The sequence below is a fragment of the Melospiza georgiana genome, chromosome 7, assembly GCF_028018845.1.
Source record: "Melospiza georgiana isolate bMelGeo1 chromosome 7, bMelGeo1.pri, whole genome shotgun sequence".
Lineage (NCBI taxonomy): Eukaryota > Metazoa > Chordata > Aves > Passeriformes > Passerellidae > Melospiza > Melospiza georgiana.
This window is the reverse complement of record NC_080436.1, coordinates 8,037,344-8,051,593: the sequence shown is the minus strand read 5'-3', so window position 1 is coordinate 8,051,593 and position 14,250 is coordinate 8,037,344. Positions and strand designations below refer to the sequence as shown.

At 45.2% G+C, this 14,250-nt stretch overlaps 1 protein-coding gene across 16 annotated transcripts in view; it reads left to right on the top strand.

Annotated features, from left to right (window-relative positions):
* Positions 1–6,088: 6,088 nt before the first annotated feature.
* MAP2 (microtubule associated protein 2) overlaps positions 6,089–14,250 on the top strand; it is a 216,166-nt gene continuing 208,004 nt past the window's right edge. For 15 of the 16 annotated variants that reach the window (XM_058027821.1, XM_058027830.1, XM_058027829.1 and 12 more), the window contains exon 1: positions 6,373–6,451. The gene's annotated coding sequence lies outside the window, so the exon portion shown is untranslated. Of the gene's footprint in view, positions 6,109–6,372; positions 6,452–14,250 lie in introns of those variants that run through there. The other variant, XM_058027808.1, reaches the window with a different exon arrangement.

Below are 14,250 nucleotides of genomic sequence, written 5' to 3'. Positions count from 1 at the left end.
TGCTGAAAGCCAAGGTGCCAGGCCATTAGGAAACTGAATTATTTAAACCTGATATTGATTTTTCTTGACCATATAGCTGACGTTATCGTGTTGAGCTATGCAGGAGGGGTTTTGCTCAACACTTGACAGCTCCTCTCCCTCCTTTTCTTCATTACCTCCCATCTCCTTCCTACCCCATCATTTCCAAGAGGAGGAGGTTCTGAAAACCATTATGCAGAGTCATTTCATTTCGCTGTCAGGCTCCCTTTGCTAGCAGCCACACAGATGATGGGATTTTTCTTTTTCTTCACTCTGGAGGTGCACAAACAGATCAGTCTGTTTGCTAAAAGCCTCAGCACACCACAGTATCCATGGCAACACAGCAGCCTGCGCAAGCATCTGCAGACGCCTCAAAAATCAGAAATACCAAGTGATGACAAGGAGCTGCTTCATACAATGGATGTTTATAGGTGTCACAGCCATCTGAGACACTTCCTTTTCCACCCATCAGTCCTTGATTATAATGTGCTTTACGTTTTTCTTGCAGCTCCTTTGTCAGAATCCGAGATTCAAGGCAGAAGTAATCCTTCTTTTAATGTTTATTTGCTTTGTGGTTTTTTTTTGCATTTAGATCACTGGCTGAGGTATCTTATGGGAATGAGCACCCCAAGCAACACTGTTAACTTTCCTCTTTGAAGTGAGTTGGAGCACAGGCTTTTCAAATAATACAAATCCACAGTTGTAATCAAAAAAGAAGTGGTCTATGTCAATCCAGCTGACAGAAGTAGCTGTGTGAGTGCTAGGCTGAGTGGTGAAATGAACCCAGAATTACTGGTTACCTATAGTGATGACAGATTTCATAAGATCAATCACCCATTTTTTGGAAATATTTTGATTTAAGTTTATCCACCTGCTGGCATGGCAGAGACTATGCTGGTGTGTTTACAGGCACTGGTTTTCACTGAACCTGTGGTTTGTTCAGATCTGCTTCCAGGAGATGATAACATTCAGGAGCTAACGCTCAGCAGATAACATTCAGGTGGCTGCAGAACATGTATGGGTTCACTGGACCAAGCCTGCAGAAACATCTGGAATTCAGAAAGGGTAACTCATGTGGGCACTGATGGACACTGTTAAAAGAGTCTCATGCTGCTGATGGCCCTGGCTAAGGAGCACTTTTATAACATAGGAAACCCACAGGAGTCTTCAGGCGCTCAGGACCACCTTCCTCACCTCAGGGAAGTACTGCTGCCCTGTGAAGATGTGGTGAGTGTGCTCATCCATCAGGCCAGGGCCATTCTAAACCCAAACTGGACAACTGTGGTTGTTGCTCACACAAGGGCTGAGCAAAAGCCTGAGTTTGAAGTTTGTTAACAGGAAAGAGCCCAAGTACACACATGCATAACCTCCAGCCACAGCTGTGGTGGGAAAATATCCCCTTGTTCTGTTTGTAATGTTTCCCTTCTCTTAAGAAGTAACCTCAGTATTTCATTCATAGAAAGGTGAAAAGAAATGCAAAGCCCAAACCCAAGATGAATTATGTTGCCCCACATTCTGGTGTTAACTTGACTAGGTTAATCTGTTTTCAGCTGGTGATTTAAGCTTTAGGCTTGGAAAATGCAGTAACATCTACATGTTTGAATGTAACAAGAGGACCATTTTCAAAGGCCTTATCAAAATTCCCCCCTAATAAAACCAGTTATCAGTGCATCAGACCACTGATGAGCTTCCATGTGCAAGCATCTCACAGATTCTTTTGAAGGTCTTTAATCCTCAGTAACTGCTGTTGGAACAATTCAGACTTTCCCCTAGAACAGGAAATTAAATCTGAAAAATAGTATATTCCTTGTATTCTTACCAGTTTGACTATTCAGTAACTTACACATCATATTTATTTTGAAAAGCTAATTTTTCATGTAGTTTTGCTAGGGATTCAATGTGCAAAGAAATTTCACTATATAAAACTTACTGTGTGCTCTGTTCATCTTCTGTTTGGTCCTGTAAGTAGGCAGTGGGGTTTTTAGTTTTTTTCATTCAAAGACCTGGTAAGGCTGAATTAGTTTTATTCCCCCAATTCTCAAGATAGGTAAAGAAGGCAACAGTTGTAGTAGTGAGAAGCCAGAGATGGTAAACAAGTAACCCAACGCAAAATTTCCTTGCAACCATCATTCTTTAACTAGAAAATGTCAAGAGAACAAAGCTGATTTTCTTAGAGAGTTTGGGTTTTTTTTTTTTTTCTTCTTGTTTATATGGAAATTTAAGAGATGAGCTATTGTTCTGTGCTCCAGAAAATGGGTTAAAGCACTGAAAGTTGGTTTAGGTTAAGAACCTTGTGCAGGGATCAGAACTCCCCTCGCTTCATTTTGAATACATTTAAAAACATTTTGTGAGATGTCACAACAAGTCTGACACCCAGCTGTCTTCTCTTCAGCAGAGGAATCAGACCCATAACCAAAATTTCACAAAGCTTAAGAGCTGAGAGGAAAAAGTAGCTGGATTAGGTAAATGACAGGGGAAGAAGCTCTGCACATAACCATGAACCCTGTAAGGGACCACTTCTGTCCATTTTTCACACTGGTACATTGGGTTCTCTTTCATTGGGGTTCTTTGGTTCTCTTTCCTTTCAATCCCAGCAGTGAGAAATGAAGGTGTCTGCTGCAATGCATTCTCTACTGCAATTCTTATCTCCTTGCAGCCCCAAGAGCTGGTTGCCCAAGTATTTTGTACCCTCTCTCTGCTTTCAAATTATTCTGCTTCTAATGCAGAGACTGGCTTTTGACATCAAAAGCATTTAGCAAATTAGAGTGCAGCTCCCTGAAGCTAATTCTCCCATCATAATTCACATGGGTACTCAGAGTCCCTTGCACAAAAAGACCAAAGATAACTAAATTGACAAAGGCAGCATTGCTCTTGTACAAGTCCTTCCACCGGGCCAGATCTCACCTTTGCTTTAAAGCTCTCCTGTAGCAACCCGAGACATTTACATTTACAAACAGGTAGTATCTCCAAATAGTGTTTGAATGGTAAATGTAATCAAATGGGAGACAGGCAGAAAAAGGAAGGATTTTACATGGAAATGTTGCTATGTGAGCTGATGAGATACAGCTGAGTTTCTTGTCAGAAAAAGAAAAAAAATGAATATAGTTTGTGATGCAAATACAGGGATAAGTCCATTCTCTTTTCAGTGGAAGCTTTTATTTTGCTTAGTCGTTTTTCAGCATTTGAAGGAGCTCTTCAGCTCGCTTTCCCCCCCATTGCCTCTGTTGGGCACTAGAGGGACCCTGGAGTTTTCCAACCCATGGAAACCTCCCAGCAATGCCGAGGAGGGAGCCCTGCCTTTCTCGGTCACCTTAACCGAGGTGTTTCCGAGGAGAAAGGCGGGGAAAAATCTGCTCAGCCTGCCCACAGGCTGCAAAAATGCCACTGAGAGTAATGTGCAAGGGGACCGTAGCCATGCTCCTTGGTTTCATTAACCTCAGCGGTGCTCGCAGCTCTTCCCATCACCGATAAATAAGAGCTGACTTGGTCTTGACTGCTCTGATTGCTCAGCTAATGTGGTGACATTGGCGCCAAGGCTTGAGTCATTGTGTTTTTGAGAAATTAAATGTTTCCTCCCCCCGTCTGAAGTGGTGCCAAACACCTGGGCTGCCACTTCTGCATCCCAATAAACTCTCAGGAGAGCAGTGGGGAATTGTTGCTTAACTATATAGTAAGAGACAAAGTACTGACACAAATTCCTTTTCAAACAGCATTCCCCAGACACAGTTTCAAATGAATCTGTTCTAAAGACAAGTATAGGCAATTTCAGTCCTTTTTCTTTTAGTAGCCAGGCAAAAAATCCTCTTTATTTGACTTATAAGACTTCCATACAGGGATCCATAACTGAGCATCTCAAAACTCATGGTTTATGAGGTGATGCAAAATTTTGTTTTCCTTTATACAAAAAATCTTTCCCCACTATGGCTTAGTGGAATGATGCTTTCTGATCTCTGCATGAATATTTCCAATAAAAGTATGTGCATGCATTTTAATATCTCTAACATGAATTAAAATTTTTTTTCTGTCTTAAAACACCTAGTGTCAACACTGCTGCTGAATATTTCATGTGAAGTATAAGGTAATTTGATTAGATAATTATCTCAGGGAAAATGGTGACTGCCATTTTTTCTGTGCTTATTTTTCATCACCTTTGATGCTTGTTTAAAGGAGAGATGCAAGTGAATGACTAACTTCTCAGACTCACCTTCTCTCTCTCTCTGTCTCTTTCTGCAGGCTGCTGCTGAACAGAGACAGGCTGCTGCTGTGCTGCATCTGAGCTAGAGGCGTTGATTCTCTGTCACACATGGAATATTCTGAGCAGGTCTCTGGTTAGTTACACCCCCTCTGATCTCCAGGAATGTTTATGGACACTGCACAGTGTATTGTACATGTGTCTTTCCATTAAGACATCTTTCTATCTTTTCCATGATACACATTGCAGTATTTGTTTCCAATGAAAGGCTGTCCTTTCCTCTCCCTCCCTTTTTTTTTTTTAATATTGTAAGCTTTAAATTAATCTAACTTCCATTTGGATGAAGTTGAACTTTTTCTTCTTGATCAAGCCAGCTGCTCACTCCCTCTCAGGGCTGCTTCTGATGAGGCTTTATGTTAAACCCTGCATTCCCATTATCTAGGTGGTGAGAGGAAGGGCAAAGTTCCTGTGCTTGTGGGGAGAACTCCATCAAGGTCTTTGCATGGACACCAAGGCCTCCAAGGAGAGGCACAGAAAAAAAGAAAAACCAGCAGGGGAAAGGCACTGAGGGTCTTCAGGGTATTGCAGACACTGGTGCACGTGCCCTGAGCCAGTGGATTTCCTCCTGGCAGCCTGGAGAAAGACTGACTGCAGCAAATGCATTTTGTCTGAAAGCATCTCTGGAAGGATGTGCATCACTGATGGTGAGTAACAAGCAGGGAACATGATGCCTTTGTCACTTTGGCAAAATCCTGCTCCCTCTGCACGGCACTGATTTACAGATGAAGTGTGAGGAAACAGCAGCGGTGGGAAGTTCTCTCAAACAGCTTGAGGAGGGCTCAGGAAAAGTACAGGAAGAAATGTTTGTACTCCTTACTCTTTTAAAATGAAAATTTCCTGATTTATAAATACATAGAAATACTTAACAAAATAACTTGGCCTTCCCAAGTCACTTCATTAGCACTGCCAGACCCTTGACATGAAATATACAATGCTGATTTCTTTGTGAATGAAGAAATAGACGCAGGGGTGGGACCTAGGCTTTCCTGAGCTGCATTTTGGCCACTCAGTCTAAGACACATATGGCCCAAATTACACATCTGAAATCTTCTAGATAACCTGCTAAAGCCCACAAAAATACCCAAGTGCTCAGCACTCCTGAAAAATCATGCTTGAAATCAAGCTGGCTACCTAAAATTAGTGACATTTGGGAAAAAATGTGGATAACTCGCTCACAGTGATGCAGCAAAATGCAACCAAACTGAATTTAATGTTTAAAGTTTTCCCACTGCAGTGTGGGTAATAGTGTGCACTGTAGGTCCCCAAATATATTTATCTTCACTGAATCCAAATATAGCACCTTCAGAACATTATTACAGGCTAATGCATACATGGCATGCTCAGAATTTTTGGTTAAGATTCCGACAGACTGACTTTTGCAGTCATGAATTATTAACAAACTGAAATTTGCTTAGGGAAACAGAGGAGGTAGGAAAGCAGCAGCATTTTACTCTTTCATCTCCAGCACAGGCGGGTTGGACTGGCGTGGTTCTGGCTGTAACAGGTGAGATATGAGCTGATGCTGTAGCCCTATCACTGATATTGTGGGAGGAATGACTTTGGAGTATAGCAACTGTCATGACACCCTGAGGGAAAGGGACAGTTCAGTTCGAGAATGTGGTAAGTGACAAAGTAATAGGATATCTTTTATTGCCAGATTCCAGGAAATGGCTGGAAAGCCCGGCCCTACCAAAGCAGAGTGGAAGTGAGCAGCAGCGCGGTGTCTGAGGGTGCTGTAAAGGCGTTTTTTCACCGATCTCACTGTTACTTGCTCTCTTTCTCCAGAGGAAAAGGAGGAATTAGACTGAGCCGGACTTGGCAGACCCAAAGGAAATCAGGTGAGGAGCTTTCGGGAAGGTTTTCCACCCGCGGCAGGGCAGGGCCGGGCACGGCGACACCGGGCGGGCCCGCGTGCGTCTGTCCCGGCGGCTCGCTCGGAGTCTCTGCAATGCAGGGGCCGGGGCGGGGCGGAGGGGCCGCTCCTCCACCTCCTCAGGCGCGGGGGCCCTGCGGGAGCGGCGGCGGGGCCGGGGCGGGGCCGGGGGCGGTCCCGGGGGCTCGCGGCGCGCAGGCGGCCGCGTCCCGGCGACAGCCCCGAGAGCGGCGGGGCGGGTCGGCTGGAGCCCGGTGCCCCGCGTCCTCCGTGTGCCCGTCGGTGCCGGCAGCCGCCGTGGCGCTCAGGTAAGCGCCGTGCCGAGCCCCGTCGGAGGAAGAGGATGAGGCGGGGCGGGGGCGCGGGGCCGGCGCCGTTGCGGAGTGCGGGAAGGGGGGGGTGGGTGTGTGTATGTGGGGGGGCAGCCGCGCGCGCGCTTCCCGCCTTGCGGCTGTCGCGAGCCCTTTTGGGGGCACCCCGCTCCTGAGGGTGCTCCCTCCGTCCGTCCGTCCGTCCGTCCCCGTGTCCGTCTTTCCGTCCCTTCTTTGGGCCCTCCAGTCCCGGAGCCGGACCGGAGTTCTCCGCGGGTCGCCCCCGCCCCACCTCCCGGAGGTGAAAATGGAGCGGGGCGGCCGCCCGGTGACGCCCGCTCTGCCTTCACGGGGGCGGCCGCGCTGAGGGCTCGGAGCATCTCCGGGCTCTAAAAGCCCTCCGGGGGATGGGAGCCTCTGTCCTCTCCTGCCCCCACCCCTAAGCTCCTCTAAGGGGATCTGCGCGGCTGAACAAAGAACGTTGTGTGAGGCGATGGCTGTAAGCGCTGGCAATTTGCATCGCGGAGGGGGGAAAAAATAACCCACCCAAAAAAATGATTCCCTGTACTGCATGGATCAGGGAGGAAAACAGCCGCGCACGGGAGCCCAGCGGCGAACAATGCCTTTTTATGTAGGAGAAAATGATGTAGAATGTGCCTGGCTCGGATGGCTGCAGGTAGGAGCCGTAGGCGTGTGCTGCGCTGCGCTGCCGTGCTGCTGCACCCAGCCACAGAGAAACCCTGCTCGCCTTCCTCTGCCCTGTGCCCCTCCAAACGAGACCCCCCGACCTGCCCTCTGCTCAAAATGGGCTTTATGGAGCCCCTTCGGGAAACAAGGGGGTGTGCCGCATGCCCGGAGAATTGCACTCCGAATTGAAAGATACCAGCTTGGTCAATTTCCCTGGGTTAAGCCGGAACTTTCGGTTTTCCTTCGAATTAAAATATCCTCTCGTGTTTTTGGTGGGTTTTTATGTAGGATTCTTCCTGAGACAGAGGGGTAGGTTTTCACTTGTGAGTGAGCATTAGCATAGAGAATGGCATTTTAACATAGCAATTAACAGAGTAGCAATTAGCATAGCATTAACATGCAGTAGAATGGGATATATGCACATGTATGTTGTAAGTCTTCCTTATTCTAGGTCTTTAGCATCAATTTTCATAATTTGTCATGCCTACAAATCATACTCCATCCTTCCTCAAAAAACCACTTGCTGTCCAGCATTTTTGCTGCTTATTGTTCAGAAAACCTGTCCCTTTTGTTTTCAGAAGGGTTCTTCCATGTGAGATTGAACCACATATTCTTTTGGTTCTGTTTCTTCCCATTTTCTCCACAAACCTTTGATTCCTCTCCCATGAAAGAACCCGTTTCTTTTCACCTGTGCTGGTTTAGACTGGCAGGGATGTTTGGACTACAGATCTCATAGGTGAAAGACTCAGGAAGAGGCTCAGCTGCAGAATGTATTTATTTTCTATAGCTTCTTTCCCTTCCCTCCTGCCTGGATGGCGTCAGCATTGCCTGGGAAGAGAATGTGCTGAGAGGGCACAGCATAGTGAAGTTGTCCCTGTGTTACGTCATAGATGATGAACAAGTGATTAATCAACAGTGGAAGGCTGGCCACTTCCCCTGGTGTGCTACAGCTCTCCTCAGTTAGGGTGAAGGCAGCTCAGTTAAGTTTATGGTTGTCATTTCTCCAGCTGATGTTCTGAAAGTGTGATATGTGTAACAGAGCCCAGACTCACCTGTGCAGCACCCAGGCCAGGAACCGCCCATGCCTCACTGTCTGCTTCATTTGCAAGACACTGATGTGCACTCAGCAGTGGGCAAGACCTCAGTCTCCATGTGGTACCAGTGTCCTGGAGCTCAGGCATTTGCAGGTGAGCTAAAGTCTCACACTGGAAACAACCCCAGTGCCTTAGTGAGGCTGCTGTGCATGGCAGTGAAGCCTGCAGGTGAGCCCTGGCACGGGGCTCTGGGAGCAGGGATGATCTCAGCACTGGAGCACGGTGCCATACATTCCATCTCTTCTCATCTCCTCTTATCTCATCAAGGGATAGGATCTGGGTTTTGGAACTTTTGTTTGCTGCACCCATATTGCACATTTCCTGTGGGGGTCTGGGAGATGCCAAAGAGCTGTCATCCTGAGAATTAGGAGTTGCTGCTCTTCTGAGGAGAGTTTTAGCACACTGGAGGGCAGGTCATTGTGCTTATAATGCAGTTTGTTACGTAAAGCAGCGTTTGCAGCCTTGATTTAGAGCACTGATGTAATTATTATGGTATGTTATATCATACCCACTTAGCTGTGTTCTTTAATGTGTGTGGATAATAATAAAGAAATAGTTGTAATTTAATGACCCCTGAGGTGCTGTGCCTAGGCAGGAGCGATCTGATCACAACAGTGCCTAAATGAATTGCTGCGTTCTGTGGGTTCAGAATTCCCGTGTTGACAGATGTTTTTTCCAGAAGCACACCTTTCCTTTCAGTCTGTCATGCTCCTTTCTGTACAGGTTACCCTTTGCTAAACCATATACCTGAATTCACAGAGGAGGCATTTGCTGTGTGTGCTGACAGAGTGGGCTCTGGCCCCTCCAGCTCTGGCACTGTGCTCACTTAAAAATGTCTGTGGAAGTTGCTAGAAATATCTAAGCACAGAAACAGGGCTGAGGCCCTTTGCAGATTCTGCTGAGCTGTTCCAGCTTCACCTCCCAATGTGGCATGTCACACACATGTGTTGGAGACAGGTTTGTTTTCTTAATGGGGTTGGGAGAAGAAGTCAAAAAGAATTTAGGTTGTGAGGACTTTATGATGGAGGCTTTCTGAAAGTCACCTTTTGATTACTAATGTCTCTACAAAGGCACCAGGTATGACAGAGCTTGTAACATATCTGCAGCAGATGAAGGATCTGAAATCTGATCTGCCATGGTGGGACAAATGATAATCAGCTTAAGAAAGGAAAATAAAAGCTCTACTGGTGCCTGAGCCTGAGTTCCTTGCAGATCTTTTGCCCACAGTGCAGGCAGTGGCTGTGCTGAGGACTGATCTGGTAAAACTTCTGGCTCACAGTCAAAGAAAAAAAAAACGCACCCTTGGCTTTATTTGGGTTTCAGAAAAGGCATTTCTGGCTGCAGGACGCTGGAAACTGAACTGAAGCCTTAACCAGGAAGGGATTAGGGAGCGTTGCACTTAACATGCACACAAATAATGACCAGAAATTTGGCAAGGTGTAATAGGGGCCCTAAGACAAGGTGACTTCCCAAGGTCCTTTCTAAACTGAGTTATCTGATGATACAGATATTTTGGGTTTTGTGCTGTCTTTAAATCCATGTGTGCACTTGATGAAGAAATAAAAGTATATATGTGCTGATATGTATAATTGTTCCTTAAGACTGAAGGATGGTTGTTTTGGTCCATCTGTATTTATGGAGTTTAAGCACATGCTTAATTGTGCTTGAAAGTCAGCTTTAGGCACGTTTAAAAATCAAGTATGTTTTTACAGAAAAGAGGAAGAAGATAAATTCATGGTGTGTGGGCTCAGTGTTGTGAAGCCCTGGATGATATTTAGAGATACCAAGTACTTCCAGAGAAAGCAAGGAGATGTGCAGTGTTCTCTGATACCATGCCCTGGCTTATCTCTTCCCAAACACACGTGCACACACTGAGGCAGAGTATGGGTGGGTCTTGACATATTTAGGGTTGGTGCTTTTCCTTCCATCCTTCTGCTTCTTGTACAGGTGTGCTCATTGGCAACAGCTTCTGTACTTCATCTCACTCAATAAGAAAAAGCAGCATGAGACTTATTTCCATGGGGTGGAGCTGGTTTAGAGGATTGGTGCTGGAAAACAAGGATGGTTTAAGCTGCCTGCCTCAGTAAAGGAAAAAGCTTTTATTTTGTGGGAAGGTTTAATAACAGGTTATGCTACTAAACTATACCAGGGTGTTTCAGAGGGATGTTCAGTGTGACATTTGTAATTGCTTTCTAGGTATCAGAGGAAAGCACTGATGTATCCATGGGGTTAATTTGGATGGTTGTGGCCACATGGGTTACTGTACTAGCTGTTAAGAGGATTTGAGGTCTTGATTGACCCATTTTACTTTAACACTAATTGTTTGCTGTTGTATTAAGGAGAAAAGATGAGCTAATCCTTACGGTTTTACACTCACTGCTGTTTTTCCCTACAGCAGTCTCGCAGATGAAACTGATCTTTGTTCTTTTGTCTTGATTGGGGAGGTGGCAGAAAGGGATAACAGGCATCAGCTTCAGAGTGTTAGTGTTTGCACTCAGCATCCTGCATCTTTGTTAGTTTGAAAGGAATTATGGTGAAAAGGTGTGGCTTGGCCAATTCTCTTTGTTTTCTGTGAGACAGGTTAGTGCTGGTTGATAGGCTTGACCAGTGTTATGATACTCTGTTTATCTTCTATCTTATCTTTAAAGTCCACATTTTTTTAACTTTCTGTGATGTCATGACACTATTTATTACACCACAGAAACAAGTTATTTATTTTAGCACATGATGCTTCCAGATAAAATATATATATGTGTTTCATATAGTATAAGGGAGACAATGGCCTTATTACAACCAGCAGGGTGAAATGGTGAAAATCAGAAGCTGTGATGAATTCATTGAATCTGTACCTGACTTGCACCATCTGGAAAGAGACAATGCCATTGCAGCTCTGTTTTCTGATTATTGAAAATCTGGGGTACTTTTTGCCATCAGGGAAATAATCAGTTTACACCTGACAATTCTTAAGTTGTGGGTTTGTAGGTAGAATTAAGGTCCTCTAGCAAATTTTCTTCCTTCATTTGTCATTAATGGGTATGAGGAGCTGAGGAACATTCTTGTCTTGTGCCAAGCCCCCAGCAAGAAGTAGGAAGATTTCTTTCTTTTGGTACTTCTAGTAGCTCTAAGACAGTTAGATTGCAGTAGCTTCCAATGAGTTGAGTCTATGAAAAGTTACTTTTCTCTCTGTGAAACTTGTCATTTTATTCCCTGAGAGAGTTTTAAATTAAATTTCAATAGCTGTTTGCGAAATTAGCTGTATTTAAAGTATATGCAACCTCTGGATAAACAAGAGAAAACCCCCAAACAAAGCAAACCCAGTAGTCCAATCATGTCAGCTCACTTGGCAGCATTTAATTACAGGACCTATTGATTCAATTAACCCTATGTTTTCACTTTGTTTTCTGGAGAGAATGATAGGGGCTGGTTTCTGGTGTAGAACTAGGAACTGCCAGTTCTATCTTTGGGAACATAGATTATCTCTTAGGACAGCTGCTTGGCTATGCAAAACTTGCCACTTTTCCAGAGGTTCTGATCTTGGATGAACGTATTGTGAAGGTTCTGAACACAGTTTGGGAAATGCTTTTGAAACTCCTGCACTGATCCAAATTTGATCTAGAGATGAACAGTAGGAAGTGCTGTAGACATTCAGAAGTGGCCTGTGTGCTTCACTGCTGGGCCAGAATCCTGTATCTGCTGGCTGTGAGCAAGGATGGATTGGCCTCCTTCCCTGTGTGTCCCAACCACGGCTGTGCCTGGAGGAGCCTCAGCTGAGTTTGAGGTGCTGTGACTTTCTCTCCTTTTGTTCTCCTCACTTTGTGTAGCAGGTATCTGAGCAGCTTGTGCAGCAAGGGCAGTTGCAAGGTGCCAGACATTAAGGCAAGGACACCCTTTTCTCTGGGAGGGCTCAGAGTCTGAGAGGGACTGTGAGGAAAGCATTCTTTCTGTGTCTGCTGTGAAATGCGCTGAAAGTGTGTGTTCCTTTGACTTTAAGGAAGGTTCAAGTGTGGATTTGAATTCTGCTTGGCTGGAAATCTGGTCAGCTTGTTTTAGCTAACCAGATCTTCTCGTGCCAAGTTACTCTGTTTTCCTCAGCAGTCCCTTTGTGACCACCAGGTCTGAGCACATCTGATCCCCTCATGGGCACTTTGGCCAGACCCAAGGACAAATGCTGTGCCACAGCCTAGTGCTGACACCTGCTAATGTTAATGTGCTTTGACTGTCCCCTGGATGATTGCTGGACAGAGACTCCACAGTCTTCTAATGGCCCTCCCTGTCTGATTCCTGCAGCTGATGTGTGATGTCTGAGGTGTGCCAAGGCATCCCTTCCCCTTCCGACGCCCTGGTATGGCTCAGACAGCAAAGCCTCTGCTGTGTTTGAAGCGCTGTGACTGTGGCTTGCTGACCAGCCGCTGTGTGCTCGTGTGCAGGTTTCTGCTGCCATATCCCCGGCTGCTGGTGCCTGGCGTGCTCTCAGGTGCTGGGCTGCTCCTCCTGCAGGCCGTGCTCAGGGTGTGCCTGCCCTGCCTGTGTGCAGCCAGGCTCTGCTCATGCGTGTAGGCACTGCTCTGCTTCCCTTGGGTGTGCTGAAACTAATGCTGCCTTTTGTTTTCCACCAGCAATTTGCAGATTGTTCAAGGAGGCTGAGGGGAAAAAAACCCCAAGGGCTCAAAAGGGAGACATGCAGGGGTGGAGCTGGATGATTTGGAAAGGAGGAGAACAGACCTTGCCAAAGGGATGGTCTGGATGGTTGGTCATTCATATCCCATCCTGCTTGCCCACCTGTAGCTTGGGGTGGGAGGGCATCACAGATGAAGGCAGATAAGCTGCTTGGATACCCCGTGCTCCTTCAGTGCTCCCCTGCTACCTGTGTTACAAAATACACAGTGCAGGGAGTTGTCCACAAGAGTAAAAGGGATATTTCTGAAACAAGAGTGTCAGCTCCTCCAGATTTATATCAGAGTTGGTGATTTGCACTGTTAGGGCAGTGTTTGGGCCAAAGGTTGCTCACAGCATGCTCAGAACAGACCTGGAGTCAGTGTCTGTGCTGCCAGGAGTCCAGAGCAGACACAGATATTTAAGGTTGTGGCTAAGGCTGTCTGGAAGCCAAAATCTTGCCCTGTCTTTGCCCTTCCCAAGAGAAAAAGCCCCCAATAAGAGTGGCCAGCTGCACCCTGTCCCCCACCTCGGCCACTTCTTTGCCTCTTAAGTACCAGTCATCTCTCAGGCAACAAATAGGACAAAAGTCCCTGAGAGAAAGGAAAAAAAAAAAAGGGAAATCCTAACCTTCAACAAGAGTAATTAAAAAAAAAAAAAAAAAGCAAAGTAAAGCAAACAAACCCCTGTGTGTGTGTGTGGAATGCTTAATAACCTGATTCATTCTGAAGAGCAAAGGATAGAGTGTGGCAAATAAGCTTTCATTCCATGTTGTTCTGCAAAATTAAGCTTTTTAGGCTGTACAGAGCTGGTTGTGCTTCTGAATAAAACTCAGCAGAATGTTGAATCTAAGTATTCCTTATTACCCAGGTGCTGTCTATTATAGCATATAATAAATTTATATTTAAACTTTTAATAAAAGCCATTTTGTATTACTGCAAATTAATATATATATATATATAGTTTTATACTCCACAGGTTTCCAAAAAATAGCAGAAGTGATTTATGGATAATACTTATAGATTTTTAATTTAGGTAATTTTTAATGGTGTGCTACTTGTGTTGCTTAAAACATTAGCAGTATTTTGAATGCAGTATTAAAAATTCTTCTAAATTTACCTTTCAATATAAATAGTCGAGATAGTTTTTTGTGGAATGCATTTGGGAAAAAACGTCCAAGTGCATGCACTTAGAATGACCTTTAGTACTCTTTTCTGAGCAAAAAAAAAGCTGAATTCGTTTAGATTTTTTTCCCTTCACTTGTTTTGGTCCACTGTATGCTTCCAGCATCACTCTTAGCAATAAATAGAATTAACAATTTGTTGCTAAGTTCCGATTGATAATTACAGGCACTTGGAAATT